At 42.8% G+C, this 14,647-nt stretch overlaps 1 protein-coding gene across 8 annotated transcripts in view; it reads right to left on the reverse strand.

Moving 5' to 3' along the window:
- Positions 1-14,647, reverse strand: part of LOC127567551 (cAMP-specific 3',5'-cyclic phosphodiesterase 4D) — a 938,945-nt gene that overhangs the window by 380,519 nt on the left and 543,779 nt on the right. The window contains exon 2 of one of the 8 annotated variants that reach the window (XM_052010582.1): positions 5,466-5,558. The exons of the other annotated variants lie outside the window; for them this stretch is intronic. The gene's annotated coding sequence lies outside the window, so the exon portion shown is untranslated. The remainder of the gene's footprint in view (positions 1-5,465; positions 5,559-14,647) is intronic. 8 annotated transcript variants of the gene reach the window in all.

A 14,647-nucleotide genomic window follows, 5' to 3' on the forward strand; every position in this document is an offset into this window, starting at 1 on the left:
TCCTGTGAGAGAAACAGCAGTAAAACTAAAACAAAATTGATAACAGCATCTGCACTCATGTTCTTCAATACAGAATGTATAAAACTGAAGGCTTTGCCTTCATTATTAACTATTTATAAATATATATATAATAAGCAATGGGTGGAGTCAGCTCAGATGTTATTACATAATGCAAATTGCATAAAGAAGGTCGTTACAGAATATCAAAGATTCAATGCATTACACTTTATAAAATAGTAAAGACATTTGCTGACTCATATTGTTCATGCCAATTCATATTCAGCTTTTCCAGGAAGATCAGCTTCATTAAAAGATACAGGGACAAATTACCCTGCAGTAAGCTGATTGCAGCACTGCATAAAAGCGACTACAAATGTGATTACTCTTTTCAATTAAGAAAAATAAACCAAAGCAAATTGCCAACATTGCAGAATATCAAACTACTTAGTTTGCTGTAAGTTTAAAGATATTTGATTAAATAGGTGCATAACACTTTCCCCTGTACATACTTTGAAAGCAATTTAAGAAGGGAAAATTCATTGAATATATATAGTGCTGGATGCTTATAGTTTGTAATAGTGGAGCATAACTTATCAACAAATTTATTTATTTTGTCTCATCTCCATGGATTCTATAAATTCGTTGATGACACCACTGTTATTGGCAGAATCTCAGATGACGATGAAGCGTACAGGAGTGAGATAGATCAGCTGGTTGAGTGGCGTGACAACAACAACCTTGCACTCAACATCAGCAAGACCAAGGAATTGATTGTGAACTTCAGGAAGGGGAAGTCGGGAGAACACACACCACTGAGGGTTCTGCAGTGGAATGGGTGAGCAGCTTCAAGTTCCTGTGTGTCAACATCTCAGAGGATCTATCTCAGGCCCAACACATTGATGCAATCACGAAGAAGGCACACCTGTGGCTCTACTTCATTAGGAGTTTGAGGAGACTTGGCATGTCACCGAGGACCCTTGCAAATTTTGACAGATGCACAGTGGAGAGCATTCTGACTAGTTGCATCACCGCGTAGTATGGAAGCTCCAATGCACAGGATTGAAAGAGGCTGCAGAGAGTTGTAGACTCAGCCAGTTCCATCATGGCCACAACCCTCTCCGCCATCAAGGACATCTTCAAGAGATGGAGCCTCAAGAAGGCGTCATCCATCATTAAGGACCCTCACCACCCGAGACATGCCCTCTTCACATTACTACCATTGGGGAGGAGGTATAAGAGCCTGAAGACTCACACTCAACATTTCAGGAACAGCTTCTTTCCCTCTGCCATCAAATTTCTGAATGGTCCATGAACCCATGAAAACTACCTCGTTATGTCTCTTCTGCACTATTTATTTATTTTTGTAACTTATGGTCATTTTTATGTCTTTATGTCTTGCACTGTACTGCTGCCACAAAATAAATTTCATGACATATGTCAGTGATAATAAATCTGATTCTGGATTTAACTTTTCAGACAGACATTGCAGGTAGCCCATTCACACACTTCCACAGATATGACCACCACTAAACACAGTTCTGTTAACAGAGTAATTTTCCCAGTAATGTTAGGGTACACTCAATGTACACTCGCAAATACAGACATCTCCAACTCCAGTGTGTGCTATTGTTCTGATTGGTCTTAAGATGACATCATCATGTAATAGTACACTATGGAATATTCTCATGGGGCTTGACAGAGCAAATGCAGAAATGATATTTCCCCTGGCTGAGGAGTCTGGAACTAGGGCCCAAAGATTTAAAATAAGGAGGCAGCCACTGAGGGCTGAGTTGAAGAGAAACTTCTTCACCCAGAGGGAAGTGAATCATTGAATTCTCTTACCTGGTGGGCTGTGGAAACTCAGTCATTGATTTTATTCAGAACAGAGCTAGATTGATTTCTGGATACTAAAGGAATCAAGGGATCTGAGCACAGGGCAGAAAAAGGGTATAGGGCCCCCTTGGCCTCATATTTCATCCCACCAGCCTACGTATCCAACACATCATTCTCTGCCACTTCTGCCATTTCCAATGGGACCCCACCACCAAGCATATCTTCCCCTCCCCACCCCTTTCTGCCTTTCGCAGGGACCGGTCTCTCCACAGCTCCTTAGTTCACTCCTCCACACACCCCCCACCATCCATCCCGCTCCCACCCTGGGGACTTTCCACTGCGCCCGCCATAGGCGTAACACCTGCCCCTACACCACCTCCATCACCTCCATCCAGGGACACAAACAGTCCTTTCAGGTGAAGCAGAGATTTACCTGCACACCCACTAATATCATCTACTGCTTTCAGTTCTCCAAGTGTGGCCTCCTCTACATTGGCAAGACCAAACACAGACTCACCCACTGTTTCATACAGCACCTGCAGTCCATCTGTAACCACAACCTGCATCTCCCTGTTGTCAGTCACTTCGACTGCCCCTCCCGCTCCATCACTGACATGTCAGTCCTCGGCCTCCTCCACTGCCAGGAGAAGTCCAAATGCAAACTGGAGGAACAGCATGCTTTGGGACCTTACGTTTTAAGTCGCAAATGTTTTATGTGGTGAGATCATCCAATTATAAGTGTAATGCTAAAAGTGCAATTAGATTCACTAGGTTGATGAGAAAGTGTTTACCAGTTTAGAGACACAATGCATATCGGTCATTACTAGACCAGCTGCCAGAGTTCTGGTCCACTGATCCGGAAACAACAATCTGAATACCACCAAGGCAGCTAAAAAATGTAAATGCAAATAATTAAATAAAACTTACATTTAAATAAACAGTAGTCTCAGTAACAGTAAGTATGAAATTACTTGATTGTTGAAAAACCCATCTAGTTCAGTAATGTCTTTCAGGAATGAAATTTGCCATCCTCACCTGCTCTGGACTATCTGCAAGTCCAGAACCACCAATGTAGTTGATTCTTAACTTACATCTCAGTTGAGGGGCAGTTAAGTATGGACTATAAATGCAGCTATTGTCAGCGATGTATTGGTATTGGTTTATTATGACGACAACCTTTCCCTCAATGTCAGCAAAACAAAAGGGCTGGTCATTGACTTCAGGAAAGGGGGCGGTGTACATGCACCTGTCTACATCAATCGTGCTGAGGTCGAAAGGGTTGAGAGCTTCAAGTTCCTAGGAGTGAACATCACCAATAGCCTGTTCTGGTTCAACCACGTAGACACCACAGCCAAGAAAGCTCACCCGCACCTCTACTTCCTCAGGAGGCTAAAGAAATTTGGCATTTCCCCCTTGACACTCACCAATTTTTATTGATGCACCATAGAAAGTATCCTATCTGGATGCATCATGGCTTGGTATAGCAACTGCTATGCCCAGGACCGCAAGAAACTGCAGAGAGTTGTGGACACAGCTCAGTGCATCATGGAAACCAGCCTCGTCTCCATAGCCTCTGTCTATACCTCTCGCTGCCTTGGTGAAGCAGCTAGGATAATCAAAGACCCCACCCACCCAGGTCATTCTCTTTTCTCTCTCATCAGGCAGAAGATACAGGAGCCTGAGGGCACATACCACCAGGCTCAAGGACAGCTTCTATCCCACGGTGATAAGACTTTTGAATGGTTCCCTTATACGATGAGATGGACTCTTGTCCTCACAATCTACCTTGATTGACCTTGGACCTTATTGTCTACCTACAATGCACTTCCCTGTAGCTGTGACACTTTACTCTGCATTCTGTTATTGTTTTTACCCTGTACTATCTCAGTGCACTCTGTACTACCTCAATGCACTGTGTAATGAATTGCTCTGTATGAACGGTATGCAAGACAATAAACCAACACCAATTATTGTCACTTGTACCGAGGTACAGTGAAAAACTTGTATTGCATACCGTTCATACAGATCAATTCATTACACAGTGCATCGAGGTAGTACAGGGTAAACAAACAGAATACAAATAGCCCCCTTTCCTGAAGTCAATGACCAGCTCTTTGGTTTTGCTGACATTGAGGGAAAGGTTGTTATCATGACACCATGTCACTAATGTCGCTGATGTACATATCCCATGAATGAATTACAAAAAGGTATAAGATTACCATTGAAACAATGGTTGCCATGGTCAGAGATGAAACAAGAAGACAACAGTTTAAGATGAGCTGAAAAGAGAACTTAAAAGTGATTATCGTTAAATATATTTTTATATAGAGGATTGTAACAATCAGAAATTCTCTATCACAAACCATAATTTGAAGAAGAGTCTATAATTTATATCAAAAGTACATCGGTTACTTGAAAGAAGTATATTGGATCATGAGTAGCAAGTCAGTGAGTGGAGAAAAATGCAGCAGTTTTAATGGGCTGAGCTGTCAGCATCTATGCTGTAATGTTCTATGATTTCGTGAAATTTGACTTCCAAAGTATGATCAATAATATGACACAACATTGAAGTTATTATTTTGGTTGACTGAATTCAGTTGCAGTATAGCCATCAAAATCAGTTTTAAGTTTTGCAAACAAAAAAAATTAACAACATCATCATCATGTCAGTCAGTGTATGTACACAGCCATTGATTTAATACCGAAGACAGAAATACCTCCTGATATCACAGGGACTACGTGACAGCTCTGAACAGTTTGTTCTATTTCACACAAAGGCCCAGGAGAACAGTAAAAGATAGCCAAAATTAAATTAATCATCAAGAGGTATCCTACCATAGTTAGCCAAAAAGTCACTGAAGATCAAAAAAAATGCAGATGCTGGAAACCTAAAATAAAAACAATGCTGGAAATACTCAGCAGGCCAGGCAGCATCTGTTGAAGAGAAACAAAGTCAACGTTTCAGGTCAGAACTGAAAAGAGAACAATAGAAAGTTACTAAGCTGCAGGGAGTGTGGGGCTCACTGCAGCTTTACGAACTTCTTTTGTCTCCTTTTCAGTTCTGATGAAGGGTTTCCAACCTGAAACGTTGACTCTGTTTCTCTTCCCACAGATGCGGCCTGACCTGCTGAGGTGTTTCCAACATTTTCTGTTTTTGACAAAAAGTCACTACCCTATAAAATGCATTGCTAAAATGGGACTGCATGAAGGATCTGTTTCAGTTTGTTCCCATCCGCAATACATTATTTTTTCTGCCTGAAGCTCACACAAAAATACTAACCTGATCATTAATCTCCAAATTTCTCATGTTTTTTTTAAACTGCAAGCATAGATCAAGCAATTTACCATCTACAAAATGGGCTGACTAATAGAACCCTGAAATTGGTTACAATATAGGAAAACTATAATTTTAGTTAATCTTGCATTTACACAAAGGAGTGAAGTTCTGGGATTTATACAGCCATTTTCCTAAGCAAACAGACTACAAGAGCACCATCAGTGCACAAGCAAACAAAGGTCTTAGTGGGAAAGTGATGAACAGAGGGGTTTATGATGCAGAAGAACAACTGCACTAAAAGTGAGATGTGCAGTCAGCTTGGGTACAGAATTCTGATAGATGAAACGTCACTGACCTGGAATTTTAATGGTTTCTCTCTCCACAGAAACTGCCTAACCTGAATGAAAAAGATGATGATGCTGGAGGAACTCAGCAGGCCAGGCAGCATCTGTGGAGAAAAGCAGGCGGTCAACATTTCGGAAGGGTCCTGACCCAAAACATTGACCGCCTGCTTTTCTCCATGGATGCTGCCTGGCCTGCTGAGTTATTCCAGCATCATCGTGGTTTTTTTAATTGAGATTCCAGCATTTGCAGGCCTTTGTTTCTCTAGTATAATTGCCTAATCTGTTGAGTATTTCTAGAATATTTGTTGTTTGATCTCAGTATCCAAAAACTTGCAGTTTTTGCTTCTACACACTATGCTCAGAATTCCTCCATAAAAAGATTACCAAGGGAAGGCTGAAGTTCAGCATACAACAGCAGTGATCTCACTTGCCCTGTGTAGAACTGATATCAGTGATCAATAGCCATGGGGTTCAATCTTGTAACCATGTTGCTCAATCTTGTGAGCACAGCTCACCACAGGCATGTAGTATTATATCTAAAGTGTCTCTTGGAAAAAAAAACTATAAAGCATTTTGCTCTGAAACATATTAAGCAGTGATAAAGGTTTATCCTGCATGAAACAACACATTGAATCTTAGCTTGTATGAACATAAGAATTAAGAGGAGTGGGCCATTTGGCACTTTGAGCCTGCTCCACCATTCATCATAGAACACAGAACAGTTCAGCAGAGGAACAGGCCCTTTGACTTATGCTGTCTGTGCTGACCATGATGCCAATTTAAACTGCACATCAAAATTGTGTCTGAATTTTTTTCCTTCTACAAATAAGGGAGGAATACAAGAAACTATTTGTAATTGAAAATATAGGCTCCTAGAAATTTTGAAAAGGAATTGACACAGTAAATCTGTGTAACTCAACCCTGCTATATTGTCCATGAACATCAAAATAATTAATAGATGGAGAAGAGATGTGAGAACTACATGTCATGAATCTGTACAACTACTGAAACTAGTAAAATCTTATAATTATTTTAGAACAGGTTAAAAAGGTCACATAATAAGATAAATGGGATGATAAAACCTTGATGAGAACCACTGCGTGAAGGTACACAGAAGGAAAGGTTTGTTCCAGTTTAGCTGTAAGGATAGTTTCCCAAAAAGCCAAAATATTGTGACAGCTCAGGGGTTGTTTATAGTAGGAGAAGGTTGTCTGAACATTGCAGCAGTCATGTGAACATTTGTTGCATTGGGCAGCACAGCTGGTAGAACTGCTTCCTCACAGCTCCAGTGACTCTGGTTCAATCCTGACCTCCGGTGCTTGGACATTCTCCCTGTGACCATGTGGGTTTCCACCAGGAGCTAGAGTTTCCTTCCACATGCCATAGGCATGCGAGTTGGTAGGTTAATTGTTCTCTGTAAATTGCCCCAGGTGTGCAGGTGAGTGGTAAAATCTGGAGGAAATGATGTGGGGTGAATAAAATGGGATTAGTACAGGATTAATGTGAATGGGTGCTTGATAGTTGATGAGCAAAAGCACCTATTTCTATACTGTGTGATTCTATGGCTCTTTAATCACCAGGCTATAATTTGTATATAAAAGTCCTTCAGTGGATTCTACCCAAACCCATACAGATTGTTTTAGATGCTACAGTTTACTGTGCAATTCATCCCAACTCCCGGGGTAATTAGCAGGAGCTCTCAATGACACTGAAATGAGAATTCTCAAGTAGCTTAACATTACACAGAGAACCATTTATAAGATATCATGCTAAAAGAAATCTTTAAACTCTTTGCATTGCAAAAAAATCATTTTCAGTGGATCCCTGAAGTTATTATTACTGAACAGATAATGATTCAATGTGTCAAAAAAAACTTCACTATATAACATATTAAAATCTGGTCCAATTCTGCACTCTTCATTTCTTTTACTGGTACCTCACTACATTAAACTGTTGCAGTAACCTGCATAATATGAATAATTTATTAAGAAACAAGAATCTTCATTCATTTATCCTGTTGCTGATTTTGCTCTGTTTATAAATAAGTTAAATGTAATACATTTGGTTGAAGATATCGACAGAGACAGCTTTTGAAACAATGGAAAGGTTTAAAGGTTATATTCAGATTTTAGATATTGGATGTTGAAACAGCAACTCCTATTCTGACAGGATGCACGAGACTGTGGATGCTGGAATCTGAAGCAAAAAACAAACTGCTGGAATAACTCATTGGGTCAAGCAGTATCTGTGGAGGCAAAGGGATGGTCAACAGTTCGGGTCAAGACCCGACTTCAGGACTGAGAGCATATAGCCAGTAAATAGAAGTGAGATAGAGGAGTGCTGGGAGGTGATAGCTGGAACCAGGAAAGGTGGGGAGTGGTAGGCAGATGGAGCCAGGTAGGGGAGGGGTGAGTGTTGAGACAGAGGCTGGTGGGTGATAGAAGGAAACAAAAGAGAAAACAATTGGCAGATGGAAGCAGGTGGGAGAGGGGAGGGGAGGGGTAACGGAGAGACAGAGACTGCTAGATGATAGGTGGAGCTAGATAAGGGAGGAATGATGGGCAGATGGAACCAGGTGGGGGAGGAGATAGGAAAGATGAACCAAGGTAGAAGAAACCCAGGTAGATGTTGGTAATGAGCAGATAGAAAAGTGGGGCAGGGCAATGAGTGGGAGGGGGAGGGCTGCAAAAAGTGAACAAAAGGAGAGAGACCTTTGGTGGACTGGCAGGAATAGGAAAGGAACACATGGGGTGTGGGTTACCTTAAATTGGAAAATTCAATGTTCATGCCATTGAACTGTAGGCTACCTTCTCCCTTCGTTCATCTTTCCTATCATATTCCATTATCTGCAGCCCTCCCACCTCCCAGTCTCTGTCGCTGTCTCCACCCTTTCCTCTCCCACCTGGCTCCATCTGCCCATCAGCCTCTCCTCACCTGGATCCACCTATTGCTTGTCAGCTCCTGCCTTACCCCTCCCTCTCACCTCTTTATACTGGCTTTCTCCCCTTTATACTCTCACTCCTGATGCAGGGTCTTGAGCTAAAATGTCGACCACCCCTTTGCCTCCACAGATGCTTCTTAACCTGCTGAGTTCATCCAGCAGTTTACTTTTTGCTTATGATTTTGATATCTGGCCATATTAGGTATGCAGAAGAAGCAGTTAGAGGCTAAGCAGATTAAATTAAAATAATACTGGTTAATCACATTGGGCTCAATTTTAATCAACATGGCTAACAAAGGGCTTCAAATAACCTTGTGATAGCAGGAATCAGAATAAATGGTGCATGTTATGGGATTGTTCATGATTATGTAACACAAAAGATTGATTTAATGGAACAGTTGTTTGAGTCTGAAGGAAACAGCTAAGATTGTGCATTTCCTGGCCTCTTTTCCCCTCCTCAAATACCTTACCACACTTGTACTCCACTTCCCACTTTTCAGCCTACCTGACCAGTACACTAAGCCTGTTTGAATCTATCCTTCCAAAAACTTTGGTAGTTAGACAGCAAGGAAATTGGAAACCTTTATAGATCTCTTTTTATACTGTTGTAAAGTTCATTCATACCTCAGAAAATGGGTTGGCTGAAAATAGCATCCATTCATTAAACGATGATAGCATGTGTTAAGCAGACATCATTTAATGGCTGTAATACATATCCTGTGATAAACTGTACTCTATTACATATTTTTTTTAAATACCATACTTGTCAATGTCAAAAAAGACATCTCAACTTCTTCCCTCACAAATTAAAGTCCTATACAGAACTGCTGTTGATTTTCTTTTTCAGTCTATACACATTGGAGTGACAAGTTAACAGCACAATATTTTGATGAGTCAAGCTCTGTTCTTATTTTTGTGCTAAAAATAATATCAGGAGGACATGAAACTAGCTAGTTCAATTTTCTTTTTACTGAATTTTTAATTTGGATGTGTTACAGTGGGATTTTCCTGCTTCCATCAGCTCCAGCCCTCACCAACGCCTCAAGCATTATGAAAATACAGAATTCCCCTGGCTTGTTCATAGATTTCCCATGTGATATTTCAGGCAACCTTAATGAAACTGAGTATTTTACCTAAAACATAGGAGCAGGAGTAGGCCATCTGGCTCATCAAGCCTGCTTCATCATTCAATAAAATCATGGCTGATCTGGCCATGGACTCAGATTCACCTACCTGCCTTTTCCCCATAACCCTTAATTCCCCAACTATGCAAAAATCTATCTAACTGTGTCTTAAATATATTTAATGAGGTTGCCTCCACTGCTTCCCTGGGCAGAGGATTCCACAGATTCACTACTCTCTGGGAAAAGTAGCTTCTCCTCATCTCCATCCTAAATCTATTCCCCCAAATCTTGAGGCTATGTCTCCTAGTTCTAGTCTCACCTACCAGTGGAAACAACCTTCCTGCCTGGATCTTATCTATCCCTTTCATAATTTTATATGTTTCTATAAGATCCCCTCTCATTCTTCTGAATTCCAGTGAGTATAGTCTCAGGCGACTCAATCTCTCCTCATAGACTAACCCCCTCATCTCCGGAATCAACCTGGTGAACCTCCTCTGCACCGCCTCCAAAGCCAGTATATCTTTCTTCAAGTGAGGAGACCAGAACTGCATGTAGTACTGCAGGTGTGGCCTCACCGGTACCCTGCACAGTTGCAGCACAACCCCCCTGCTCTTAAATTCAATCCCTCTAGCAATGAAGCCCAGCATTCCATTTGCCTTCTTGATAACCTGTTGCACCTGCAAACCAACCTTTTTTGATTCATGCACAAGCACTCCCAAGTCCCTCTGCACAACAGCATGCTGCAATCTTTCACCATTTAAATTATAATCTGATCTTCTATTTTTCCTTCCAAAGTGGATGACCTCACATTAACCAACATTGTACTTCAAGTGCCCAACCCTTGCCCACTCACTTAACCTATCTACATCTCTCTGCAGACTCTCCGCATCCTCTGCACAATTTGCTTTTGCACTTAATTTAGTGTCATCAGCAAACTTAGATACACTACACTCGGTCCCCTCTTCCAAATCATTAATGTATACCATGAACAGTTGTAGGCCCAGCACCGACCCCTGAGGCACCCGGGTCACCACTGATTGCTAACCAGAGAAACATCCATTTATCTCAACTCTCTGCCTTCTATTAGTTAACAAAACCTCTATCCATGCTTATACATTAACCCCAACTCCATGCATCCTTATCTTATGGATAAGTCTTTTATGATGCACCTTATCGAACGCCTTCTGAAAATTTCTCCGAGTTTGGGTAACTATCAATTTTACCACATGTTGGTGGCCTGCTGCAGCGGACTGCTTGCCCACTATGGAACTAGGCCAGATTTTTCGTAATCATGTAAGGTCCAGAATGGGCAGGTAATAGGTCTCTGCTCAAACAGCAAAGATGTAAATGACCTCTATGTCAGCAGTGACACGGAAGTATAGAAGTTAGCATAATACTATTACAGCGCCAGCAACCCAGGTTCAATTCCCGCCACTGTCGATAAGTACATTCTCCCCGTGTCTGCGTGGGTTTCCGCTGGGTGCTCCGGTTTCCTCCCACATTCCAAAGACATACAGGTTAGGAGCTGTGGGCGCTACGTTGGCACCAGAAGAATGGCGACACTTGTGGACCGCCCCCAGCACATTCTCAGTAATGCAAAAAGACGCTTTTCACTGCGTGTTCCAATGTACATGTAATTAATAAATAAAATATCTATAAAAAATATCTAAATATCTAAAACACTCCTTGAAGAACTAAGTGCCAATATAGGATTAGCTAAAACCATATTTTACAGGAGCAAGAGTGAGATGAGAAGCAGCTTGGAGAGCAAGTCTTGTTGCTGGTAAGTTTCATTTTACAGAAGCGAGAGCGAGAGCGGGAAATACCTTGGAGAGCAAGTCTCACTGCTTAGCTCGTTGGACTAATTGGGCAGCAGCAGCCAATAAAAAGAAGGTAAGCTCAAGCAGAGCAGCCATTGTGGAGTGGCAATTGTGTGAGTGGCTCAGTGTAAGAGTGGGACCTTGAGGCTTTGGCTCAAGCGGCTTCAGCGTGAAGAGGCAGAGGAAGTGAGCTGAGGCTAAGGTGAGGTTCCGGTAAGTTCTCTTCCTTTCTTTATTTTTGCACAGTTAGAGCGGTGGGAATGGCAATCAGGGAAGTAGTATGATCCTCTTGCAGGATGTGGGAAGTCAGGGAGTCCTCCAGTGTCCTTGATGACCACAGCTGCGAGAAGTGCATCCGGTTGCAGCTCCTGACAGACCATGTTAGGGAACTGGAGCTGGATGAACTTCGGATCATTCGGAAAACTGAGGATATGATAGTCAGGAGTTACTAGGTTGAAAGATGCAGGTAGATGGGTGACCATCAGGAGAGGGAAAGGAGATAGGCAGTCAGTGCAGGGTACCCCTGTGGCTGTTCCCCTCAATAACAGGTATATCATTTTGTATACTGTTGGTGGGGGGGGGGGGGGGAGGTGGTGGGAAATGACCTACTATGGGAAAGCCACAGTGGTCAGGTCTCTGGCACTGAGTCTGACACTGTGGCACAAAAGGGAAGGGGGGGGGGGGAAAGAAGTGTAGTAGTGATAGAGGATTCACTGGTTAGGGGAACATATAGGAGATTTTGAGGACGAGAATGAGACTTCCGGATGGTATGTTTTCTCCCAAGTGCCAGGGTCGGAGACATCTCGGATCGAGTCCACAGCATTCTTAAGGGGGAGGGTAAGCAGCCAGAAGTCGTGGTACATATTGGTACCAATGACACAGGCAGGAAAAGGGATGAGGTCCTGAAGAGGGAATATAGGGAGTTAGGAAGGAAGCTAAAAAGCAGGACCTCAAGGGTGGTAATCTCTAGATTGCTGTCTGTGCCATGTGCCATTGAGGGTACGAATAGGAAGATATGGCAGATGAATGCATGGCTGAAGAGTTGGTGCAGGGGACAGGGTTTCAGATTTGTGGATCACTGGGATCTCTTCTGGGGAAGATATGACCTGTACAAAAGGGGCAAGTTACATCTGAACTCAAGAGGGACCAATGTCCTTGTGGGCAGGTTTGCTAAAACTGTTGGGGAGGGTTTAAACTAGGTTGGCAGGGGGGCGGGAACCAGAGTGTTAGATCAGATGATGGAGCAGTTAGTGTAAAGGTAGATGCAATGTGCAGAGAGACTGTAAGGAAGGATAGGCAGTGGAGAGGATATAAATACAGTCAGTTGGATGAGTTGAAATGTGTTTACTTTAATGCGAGAAGTATTAAGAATAAGGATGATGAATTTAGAGCATAGATCAGTATGTGGAATTACGATGCTGTGGCCATTACAGAGACCTGGCTGTTGCAAAGGCAGGATTGGCTGCTTGATGTTCTGGGGTTCAGACGTTTCAACATGGATAGGGAGGGAGGTAAAAAAGGTGGGGGAGTGACATTGCTAATCAGGGATAGTATCACAGCTGCAGAAAGGGAGGACATCGTGGAGGGATCGTCTATTGAGTCAGTGTGGGTGGAAGTCAGAAACCGGAAGAGAGCAGTCACTCTATTGGGAGTATTCTATAGGCTCCCCATCAGTAACTGGGACAGTGACGAGCAGATAAGTACGCAGATTTTGGAAACGTGCGAAATTAACAGGGTTGTTGTCATGGGAGAAAGTGCAAAAAGCTTAGATGGGGCAAAATTTGTTAGGTCTGTCCAGGAAGGATTCCTGACGCATTATGTAGACAGGCCGACTGGAGGAGAGGCCATACTGGATCTAGTACTAGGCAATGAACCTGGTCAGGTGACAGACCTCTTGGAGGGCAAGCATTTTGGAGATAGTGACTACAACTCCCTGACCTTTAGCATATCATGGACAGGGATAGGAACAGATGACATGGGGATGTTTTTAATTGGGGAAGGGCTAATTACGACGATATTAGGCAGGAACTGGGGATCGTAAATTGGGAACAGATGTTCTTAGGGAAATGCACAGAAAAAAATGTGGAGGCCATTTAGGGAACATTTACATGGGGTTCTGGATAGGTTTGTACTAATGAGACAGGGAAAGGATGGGAGGGTAAAGAAACCGTGGTTGACAAGAGAGCTGAAACATTTACTCAAGAGGAAGAAGGAAGCATACTTAAGGTTTAGGAAGCAAAAATCAGGCTGGGTTCTTGAGAATTATAAGGTAGCTAGAAAGGAGCTTAAGAAGGGACTTAGGTGAGCTGGAAGGGGACACGAGAAGGTCTTGGTGAGTAGAATTAAGGAAAACCCCAACACATTCCACATGTATGTAAAGAACTGGAGGATGAGTAGAGGTAGGACTGCTCAGGGGGAAACGTGCCTGGAGGTGGAGGAAGTAGGTCCTCAATGAATACTTTGCTTCAGTGTTCACTAGGGAGAGGGACTTTGATGAACGTGAGGTCATGTAGAACAGGCTAATGTGCTGGAGCATGTTGAGGTTAAGAAAGAGGCAGTGTTAGAGCTTCTGAAAAACATTAGGATAGGTAGGTCCCCAGGGCTGGATGGGATATACCCCAGGTTACTACGGGAGGCAAGGGAAGAGATTGCTTGGGTGTTGGCAATGATATTTGCGTCCTCCCTGGCCACAGGAGTGGTACCAGATGATTGGAGGATGGCAAATGTGGTTCCATTGTTCAAGAAAGGTAATAGGGATAATCCTGGGAATTATAGACCAGTGAGTCTTACATCAGTGGTGGGCAAGCTATTGGAGAGGATTCTTAGGGACAGGATTCACAAGCATTTGGAGGAACATAGTCTTATTAGGGATAGCCAGCATGTCTTTGTGAGGGGTAGGTCGTGCCTCACAAGCCTAAGTGAGTTTCTCGAGGAGGTGATGAAACAAATTGATGAAGATAGAGCAGTGGATGTGGTATATATGGACTTTAGTAAGGTGTTTGACAAGGTTCCCCATGGGAGGCTCATCCAGAAAGCCACAAGGCATGGGGTCCATGGAGACTTAGCTGCGTGGATTTATAATTGGCTTGGCCACAGAAGGCAGAGAGTGGTAGTACATGGAGAGTATTCTGCCTGGAGGCAGTGACTAGTGGTATTCTGCAGGGATCTGTTCTGGGACCCCTGCTCTTTGTGATTTTTATGAATGACTTGGATGAGGAAGTGGAGGGATGGGTTAGTAGGTTTGCAGATGACACAAAGGTTGGAGGTGTTGTGGATAGTGTAGAAGGTTGTTGTAGTTTACAACGGGA

The sequence above is a fragment of the Pristis pectinata genome, chromosome 2 (assembly GCF_009764475.1).
Source record: "Pristis pectinata isolate sPriPec2 chromosome 2, sPriPec2.1.pri, whole genome shotgun sequence".
Taxonomy (NCBI): domain Eukaryota; kingdom Metazoa; phylum Chordata; class Chondrichthyes; order Rhinopristiformes; family Pristidae; genus Pristis; species Pristis pectinata.